Source organism: Myotis davidii, unplaced genomic scaffold, assembly GCF_000327345.1.
Source record: "Myotis davidii unplaced genomic scaffold, ASM32734v1 scaffold6, whole genome shotgun sequence".
In the NCBI taxonomy this organism is placed as follows: Eukaryota; Metazoa; Chordata; class Mammalia; order Chiroptera; family Vespertilionidae; genus Myotis; species Myotis davidii.
The window spans coordinates 19,042,600-19,052,025 of NW_006383011.1; positions in this window are offsets into that span (position 1 = coordinate 19,042,600).

The window sequence follows — 9,426 nt, forward strand, 5'->3', positions numbered from 1 at the left end:
TGTAGTTAAGCCTTGATTGTTGTAGTTATCACTGTGAGGAATTGACCTCCAGGCCAGTTGGCTGTGAGAATCAGCTGTGTCTGCAGTGGGAGAACTTTTGTGCTGGAGACACCCCTCTGGGGCTAGACTTGCTTCGATGGGGCTTTGGTGCTCCTGTTAATTTTTAAATACCATTAAAGATGCAAAACCAAAAAATATGTTGCCATGCGTATTAATTCACACACTCACCCACAAACTGTATCTGTAAACACTGATTTAAAATAACTGTTTTACCAATCTTGGCAAGATTGCTATGTTTCGCTTAAGGCTTTCCACACTTACTGACCTTAGCAGTGCTGTGTGTAAATTCTCGTGAGACTGAAATCTATCCTCTGGAAATCACCAAAGAGGCTTCATTTAGGGGGATTTGCTTCATGGATGCATGAGTGAGTGAATGACTATGGGGGCTCAGGTTAATTTGGGAGCTCTGATGGTGCCATGCATGACTAGTAGAAAGAAGAGACCCAGCCTGGGCTACGGAGCTGTGTTTCCCAGAATTTGTGACATGATGTGAGGCTTAAACTTATTGAAACTGTAGAACCAATCAAGTTTCTATGTGCTAGAGCTTCACCACATTTACTGGATGTTGGGCAAGCCTTAAAAATAAGAACTGGTCATTTTCATCTGTCCACCATAACTATATACTATTTCCCCACAAGGAATTCATAGCAGCTTCTCACAAAATTGAAATTCTACAGGGAAATACTTTTCAATAGCAATGTTGTAATGGAAAGCAGCCAATCAGGGAAATTCAACTCTAAAAATTAATAACACTGGAAGCTCTCTATTTGCAAACAAAATATTTCCAAAAGGTCATTTGTAAGTCAGCTGTTTGAAATTAGAAACAAGGCTAAAAATGGTGAATAGGTTTCCATTTAGCCCCCAAACATGTAGCATGCTAATCCCAACCTGCCTGTGTTAAAACCACAATCGTGACAACCTTACTTAAGGTTTTTGAACCAGACAGGTCTGTAATTGAATAATGTCCATTACAAGCATCTGTGAGTTGATGTTGCAACCTAAGTACAACACCCTTCCAAATTTTAAAGAGCTGACTTAAAAATGCCCTTAGGAGGTATGCTTTTTTATCTCCCTTTTTTAAAACCAGGAAAATGAGCCTCAAGAGTATACAAGCTCTTTCCACTGCGCTAGTTTACCCCTTAATATCACTGGAATTCTATTGTGGGGATCTTCAAATGCCAGGCTGAGACAGCTATCAACAATGTAATTTTAGCAACAAGTGATATTATCAAAATGTTGCTACAGAAAAATTAACCTACGGGTGGATAAATTGAAAGAGACACTGGAAATAGGAAATGCAGGTAGGAGGCTGCTGCAGTGGAGTGGTAGTTGCAGAAGGTCCAAGAAGAAGAGAATTGAAGGAAAACAACAAATAAATGAACAACAAACAAAACCCTTGCAGACCTGGATGACGGGTTGCCTCAGAAGCTAAGAGAGAGGAGGGAGGTTATCCAGGTGCAACTCCCAGTGATGACGAGAATGATGGCAACATTAAATGCAAATAGGAACTTAAAGAAATGAGGTGATAAAGAAGAGAAAATATAGTGGTTAATTGCCATTGTTTTTGTTGGCCTGTGTCAGGACCCCTTTCCTTTTGTGGGAAGCTGAAGGGAATTAGAGGTCATCTTTGGCAGCTGGGGCTCAGGCACATGACTTCGACCAACTGGAAACCTTAGCTCAGTCTTTTAATCTGGGATGAATAACATAAAAACTACCAGTTAGGGATCAATACTAGAAGGAAGCTGAAAAATTGAAGATGAGTAGTGATCATGTGGGGTTGGGGGTGGGGAGGGGGATGAAGAGGGCCAGCCAGCTCCAGAGCAGCATCCTCAAAAGGCACCTCCTGTGGGGTGAACTGAGTGGTGCTCTCCATGCCCTAGATTGCCTGGTTCCTGCCCATTTTCCATGCATGGTCCTCTGCATTCCCTATTGACCCAGTAACCACCTGATATCTTTCCAGTGAAGTCATTTTCTGCTGCAGTTAGCCAGAGTAGGTTTCTGTTGTTTGTAGTTGAGAACCCTGTGTGGTATGAGCACTGACCTTAGTTTTAAACAGATTGTGCTGGTATCATGACCAGATGCCCAGATGGAAGCTTCCAGCACATTAATTTGAAATGTGAGATTAGAGTTTAGGTGAAGGTTGGGCCTGGGAATATAGATTGAGGATACTTCTAACTGGAGCCAAAGATTCAAGCCATGAGAAATTGTCAAGTGAAAAGATTTGAGAGAGAGGAAATGGAAATGAGCTGAGTGCAGAATTTGAGGGAATGCCAATATTTAGGTGGCGAGAGAAGGAGTTAGGGAAGAAGAAGTAACAGTTGTAGGAGGCAAATCATGCTAGTGGCACAACACAGAACCCAAAGAAGCCAGGACTTAAAAAAAACATATTCTGGAAATCAGATGCTATTCAATAGTACAGGGTCCAGGGAAGATAAGAATGAAGCCCTAGACACAATGATTAGAAAGCCACTGATTTTTAGAGAGCTCTTTTATTATGATGGTGGGAAAAGAAATCAGAGTGCAGGGCGTAAATACTGAGAGGGTGGTGTGAAAGTGGAAGGAGAAAATATAGGCTACAGTTTAAAGATGTTTGGCAGGATTTTGACTGTCTTGTTGACTGCTGAATTCTCAGCTCCCAGAAAGGTACTTGCAATATGCAAAATCTCAATACGTATTTGTGAAGTGAATGGACAACAAAGAGCAGAAGCAGAAAATTAACTTGAGCTGAACTATGGTAAAGGGGCAAATTTTTAGAATCAGGGTTACCTGATTATGCTCGCAAGCCAGGATTACTACATCCTCTCTCACATTTCCTCCCTGAGCTGGAGAACCTGATTTCCTAGATCCTCCACTAATTACCTGCTGGATACTTCTTCCCCATTACTTCCCTCCTCACTCCACTAGTTTGTTTGTACTATAAGCTAATATAATTAACATTCCTTAAATAATTTCTCATCCTTATTTATGTCTTATTCTCAGAATATTTTCTTTTACTAATTGATGTCCCACACAGAGGTAAGTCAAATATTCTTCATCTATATTTATTTTGTCTCACACCACACTAGAACCTCAATACACTATTGTGGATGACCAGATAAAACAAAGTCTGTTTAACTAGAAACTGAATTTCAGGTGTACCATTACATGATATCTCAATTGCACATTTTAAGAAATTTACTTACTACTTTATGGTCCTTTAAAATGCCAAGTTTTAAATCCAATAACCAAATTATGAAATACAGTATCAAAACATCATAAACATATCTTATAAAAGCACTAGAGGCCCGATGCATGAAATTCATGCAAGGGGCTCAGCCCTTGCAGCCCTGACTCCATCCGGAAGGTTGTCCGGACAGTTGTTCCACTGTTCAGGTGTTTGGTCAATTTGCATATTATGCTTTTATTTTTATAGATACCATTTGAGTGGCCTTTGATTTAAATAATCATAAAAAAGTAAGATTTATTATTTTTATTTTCAATTTTTCTCTTTCCAAATGTTAGAGGTCTTTCAGTAAAGAACAGGCATTTAAAAAATAAATCGTAACTAGAAATTTAAGAAGTCATAAGTGGTTTTCAAGTGCAATATACTTGGACTATAATAATAAGATTAAAGATCTGGAGGTTTCTCATCCCAAGTTTCTGGTTCTTCATGGATGTAATTAAAGCACATAAAGCCTTTCCAATGGATTTAAGAAGCAGTTTCCCTTTTGCCTGCAAACGTCAGGAAGGCAGTCTTGGAGTGCTATCACAGGTTCATCACAGGAGTAAGCCACATGGATGTTACTGTATTTGCTTTTAGGCAGACTGAAATAATTTTTGGGAAAAGACAGGAAGAAATATAAAATAAATAATTTGCTTTGGTCATGTTATTCCCTTTAGGTTTTTTTCTTAACAATTTTATATGCATGTACATGCAAACAGATTGCATGCATGTGTACATATGTATGTGTGTGTGTGTGTCTCCAGATAGATGGTACAGAAGCTTTTTTTTTGTTAATCCTCATGCAAGAATATTTTTTCCATTGATTTCTAGAGAGAGAGGAAGGGAGGGAAGGGGAAAAAGAAAGAGAGAGAAACATCCAGAGTCATCCACATGAGAAAGACACATCAGTTGGTTGCTTCCCACACGCACCCTGGCTGGGGCACCTGCAACCGAGGTACATGCCCTTAGCTGGGAATTGAACCCATGACCTGTCGGTCCATAGGCTGGTGCTCTAACTGCCAAGCCAAACCAGCCAGGGCAAGAAGCTTTTTATATCATTCCTCACCCTTCTCCAAGTATAAAGCTTGGCTTTGCCCACATGGAGTGCTCGATCAAGGTGTGAATAGTCTGTACTAGCACAGCATTTCCAGTTGCATAGGCCAATGATGTCCATTCTCAAAGTCCTCCCAGGCACAATGGATGTTTTTCATTCTTGGTTACCTGGGGACTTGCACTTACTTAACTGAATGGTCATTTCCAGATAAGGCCTCCCTGGCCACTTCCCTTCAATTTTAATTGTGATGGTTGAAGTTTTGGGAGGGTCTAGAAATCTGTTCATCTATGAACTAAAATGACCTGAAACTTTTATTTCAAAATGGCATCATTTTTGTACCTGGCTGTGCGGTGAGACTGACCCAGGTACAGACAGTCCATGGTGTGAGATGGGCTATTCTCACCTATAGCGGGGGACTGGGATCTCTTCTCCGCATCCCGCACAGAGAGATGTGAACCGGTTCGTATAAGTTAGGAGGCGCCTTTGGAATTAAAGAAAAATGAATTGGACAGACACAAAATTAGATTAAAAGCTTGGGCTGGGTGTGGCATCTGCCCTCTCATGGAGGGACAGACACAGAGAGAGAGCCAGCACTGGAAGCAGCTTATTATATACTTGAATTACAGGAAGTTACATCACATCTGGGTGGACCTTGAATTCCTGGTGACATCATGAGATCCATCCCCTTAACAGTGGGCGGGAAAGTCAGACTGAGTGGCGTCCAATCTCTTGACTGGGTCCGCCCTCAGGGCGTGACTTTGCCTTCGCTCTGAGTTTCAGCCGACAAAATTAAACCGAGTGTTTTCTAAGGGCCCTCAGCACTCACCCACAAGCGAAAAGTCATGCCTCTGGCAGAGCCTTGGGGCTTCCCAGGGCCAAAAGTGTGCGAAAGGCATCTTCTCATCAGTGTGGACTGACTGCCGCTCCTAGTCATCCAGTATTCTGTACAAAACCAGGCTTGGCCAGTGGGCTCTGCTGCTGGTCGAGAAATGTAGGCACAACAAAGGACATGAACAGGCATTTCACAAAGGAAGACAAATAAATCAACAATAATTCTGTACCAATTAAAATGAGGAACTACACCTGCCAGAAATCAAATTGGAAAAGTTTTGTTTTGTTTTTAAAATACCATTTAGTGTAGAGGAGGCAGGTAAACAGGTAGTCTTATATATAGTTAATAGGCGTGTAAAATGGTCAACACTTCTGGAGGGCATTTTAGTACTATTTATCCAAATAGTAGAAATGTGACAACCTTTTTTTTTAAAATAATTTTTATTTCTTCAAGTATCCCCACCCCACCCCAAACCCTCCCCAGGCTCCCCACTGTAGTTTGACAGTCTGTTCAATGCTGCTCTGCCTCTGCATCTACCCCTGTTCATCAGTCTATACTGGTCCCCATTATCTGTCCCAATCTCACTGGAGCCGTCTCAACCTCACTGGGGCCGTTTCGGAAATGTGACAACCTTTAACTCAGCAACTTCACTTTGAGAAATTAGCTCAAATACACAACGATGTATCTGCCAAAAACTCTCCTCACAATATTATTTTTAATGGTACAAAATCAGATAGTACCTACAACATACACACACAAAATATTATAAAATAATTCTGTATGAGCTCAGGATTACAAAAGAGATGATTGTAGATAGATCTATAGATAAAGGAATGGGGAGAAAAATCTACCAAAATGTTAATAGTGGTAATCTCTGGGTTGTGGGATTCTGGGTGATTGTTATTTTATTATTTTATTCTCTGTACATTTTCTGTCTCTACATTGCACATGCATTGCTTTGGATATCAGATATAATCTTGTTAAAAACAAAGAAAAGGAAATGTACAGCACTAGTACAGGTTCTTCCATGATTTCAGTATGATTCAGGAGATGCAGCTAAATTTCTGGCTTAGTTTTCATATCTGCTCAATGGAGAATTTGTGAGGTCAAGTGTTTAAAGTGCAGAACAGAGCCCCAGTATACTTCTAGAGAATGACTTCCCATGAGGTAATGAAGTCAGGGAAAGTGAACAGTTTGCATAGATGCCTTCCCTGACCCCCACTTCCCCATTTGGAAGCAGGGCCAGCAGAAAGATAGATGTTCCCCAGTGGACTGTACCCTACCCATTCTTGCCCACCTGGGTGCTGGGGACGCTCATGGTTATACTTGAACTGAGGGAAGGGTGCACTTCAGGGAGAGCCAGGACAGCTGGTGTAAGCACATCACTTGTAACATTCCTCTTATGGCTATGACATTGAATCTGCCCTGAGGCTCCTCATGTTCTAGCCAACATTAGATAAGGCAGTCTGGTCCTGTAAGTAGTCTCCATGCCTGCATCACACTTTCATTAACATTCCCCAGAATGATATTTTAAAGTCATAGTCACTGTAAATATGTTATGTAACCTAGTAGGCATTTACCTAGAGCCAGGATCCCTACGTGCAGGGGTAAATTTGAGTCAGAGAAAAGGTTTCCCTCAGTCGTGACACCAAGAGATGCATCATTTCATCTTGCTTTCAGAGTAGAAAGGGGAGAATTAAGAATAATCTCTCTTTAAGGGAAACTAGAGAGTTCTCTCTGTATAGATGAATTGTAGAATTGTATACCTGAAACCTGTATAATTTTATTAACCGATGTCACCCCAATACATTCAGTAAAAAAAAAAAAAAGACTTATGGATTCAGCCTCTTTAAGTGAGCACAGGTCATCCCTCAAATGTGCAAGTTACCCCAGGAAGATGGGGTGAAATGGACACCCTTACAATTCTGAGGGGGTGGGGGCTGCAGTGGTTATGGAATTTTTCTGGGCAAGGTCTTTCCAGTGGACAACTTGTCAACTTATATAAAAAACCTAAAATCATTCATACCACTTGCCATAGAAAATACTCTTCTGAGAACTTATTTTGAGAAACAGTTTTTTAAATATGCAAACACTATGTAAGAATGTTCACTGCAGTGTTATTTACAACAGTGAAAAACTTAGGAAAAGTCCAGTAATTGGAATTAAATAAATCATAGCATAATCATACAATAGGTTGCCGTTACTCAGTATATACTTGTTAAGTATTACAATAACAGGTAAGGATACTAAAGTTCATGATATAAAGTGAAATGAAAAATATATACTATAAACCCAATAGTGATATATATTCTATACACAGACAACACACAGTTGTGTATATATGTGTATCCCCCATTTTTTGAAAGTTTGCATCATGACACTTGGCTTTAATGAAAGACCTACTATAGTACCTGTTTTCAATAAGCCGAAGATATCCAAAGAGGATTTTCACTTTTACAAAAAAAGGTGAAAAGCACAAATAGCTTTCAGCTTTTGTTTGCCAACAGCTACTATCGAGGCAGCACCCACCCGGGGCAGAGAGAATGGCCCTGCCAGCTCCTTCCCTGGGAACTACACTCAGCATCAAGTGCCGTAGCTTTGAACTGTGTCTGTGAGCATCTGTGCTTTATCTCGATTTATTTTGTGCATCTGTTAGCAAGATGTGTCCCAAGCACCAGAAAAGCCTAAGAAAGCTCATAAAAGTGTTTACACTTAGCTTAAAACTGGACGTTATTAAGCATATTTGGTATGATTTGATATGTTATTTTTTTGGATCTGGGAATGCTCAAAATTTTTTCCATATAAATTAATGTAGTTGTTTCTTCACTTTATGCCATTTTGGCTTACAAAAGTTTTCATAAGAACTCTCTACTTTCAGATAGTAGGGGAAATCTGTATATACACATAAACACACACACACGTGTGTGTATATATATATCCTCTCTCATATGTATCACACATACACATATATAACACACATATATCATAGATAGATAGATAGATAGATAGATAGATAGATAGATAGATAGATAGAACAGATTTTCAAGCCTTACTGGATTACCTTCCTTCCATATACTATAACTCTATTCTCCATCTTGTATGACCACAAGAAGTTCATTCACCTCTCCAGGTATTTCTGAACACCTCCAGCAGTGTTTACAGATTCACTACTCCACACTGGTTTGTGGTGGTCACCTTACACTCTGCAGGCCTGCTCCAGGACCCTCCCAGCTCCTAATGGCTTTTCCAGCTGACTGTCACTCAACTTACATGAAATGTGAAAACCTATTTCCCAAGAAGCAGCTAACATAAGGATGCAATTTTAACAAACTTTATGAAGCCTTAAGGATTACATCAGAAAATCACAGTGCAGAAAAAGAAAACTTAAAAGTGGGTATTGACATCACTGCCCCTAAAGCTCCCCCTCACAGCTCTTCCCAGGAGCTCCCATCTGGCAGGCCCTCTCCTTAGCTCTCTGCCTATCACGGTGGTGCTGGAGCCTGCCCCACCCTCCTGGGTGGGAGTCTCCTCTCATACTCTTGATCCAAGTCCTGGGGCCCCAAGTTCTTATTTCTGACCTTCAATAGAAGAAGCAAGGTGTTGAAATAACCTGGGCAGAGGTATACCTGCCCCCAATGAAAATGGCTGCTTGCGTTATTAAACAGAAACCTCAGCATCTCCATCTAAAACATCTGTACTTGGATTCTTCCACCCGTTCAGGATGTCCCCAAGAACAACTGGTTGACACATCTTTTGGATCCTCAAGAACATAAAAAGTTGTCACTAAAAACAACGTCCACCTTCCATCCTTAGAACATTCAAGAAAAAAATTAAAAATTTGGGGATGCAGTTTTAGACACCCGATAACAACAAGTAGTAAATAAGTTTGCACTGTGTACCAGACACTATACTAAACACTGAACATACGTAGTACCTCATTAACCTTCATGAAACTCCTCTATGGTAAGTGTTATCATTAACTAGAGGCCCCATGCACAAAAATTTGTGTACTCGGGGGCGGGGGGGTCCCTCAGCCCAGCCTGTGCCCTCTCACAGTCTGGAACCCCTCAGGGGATGACCACCTGCTGGCTTAGGCCTGCTCCCCAGGGGATTGGGCCTAAGATGGCAATCAGACATCCCTCTGGCAGCCCGGCGCCCCTCAGGGCATGTCCACTTGTCAGCGAGGAGTAGCCCTAAGCTGCAGACATCCTTACCACGGCTGAGGAGGCAGGAGAGGCTCCCACCACCACTGCTGTACTGACAGCCCTCAGCCTGGAT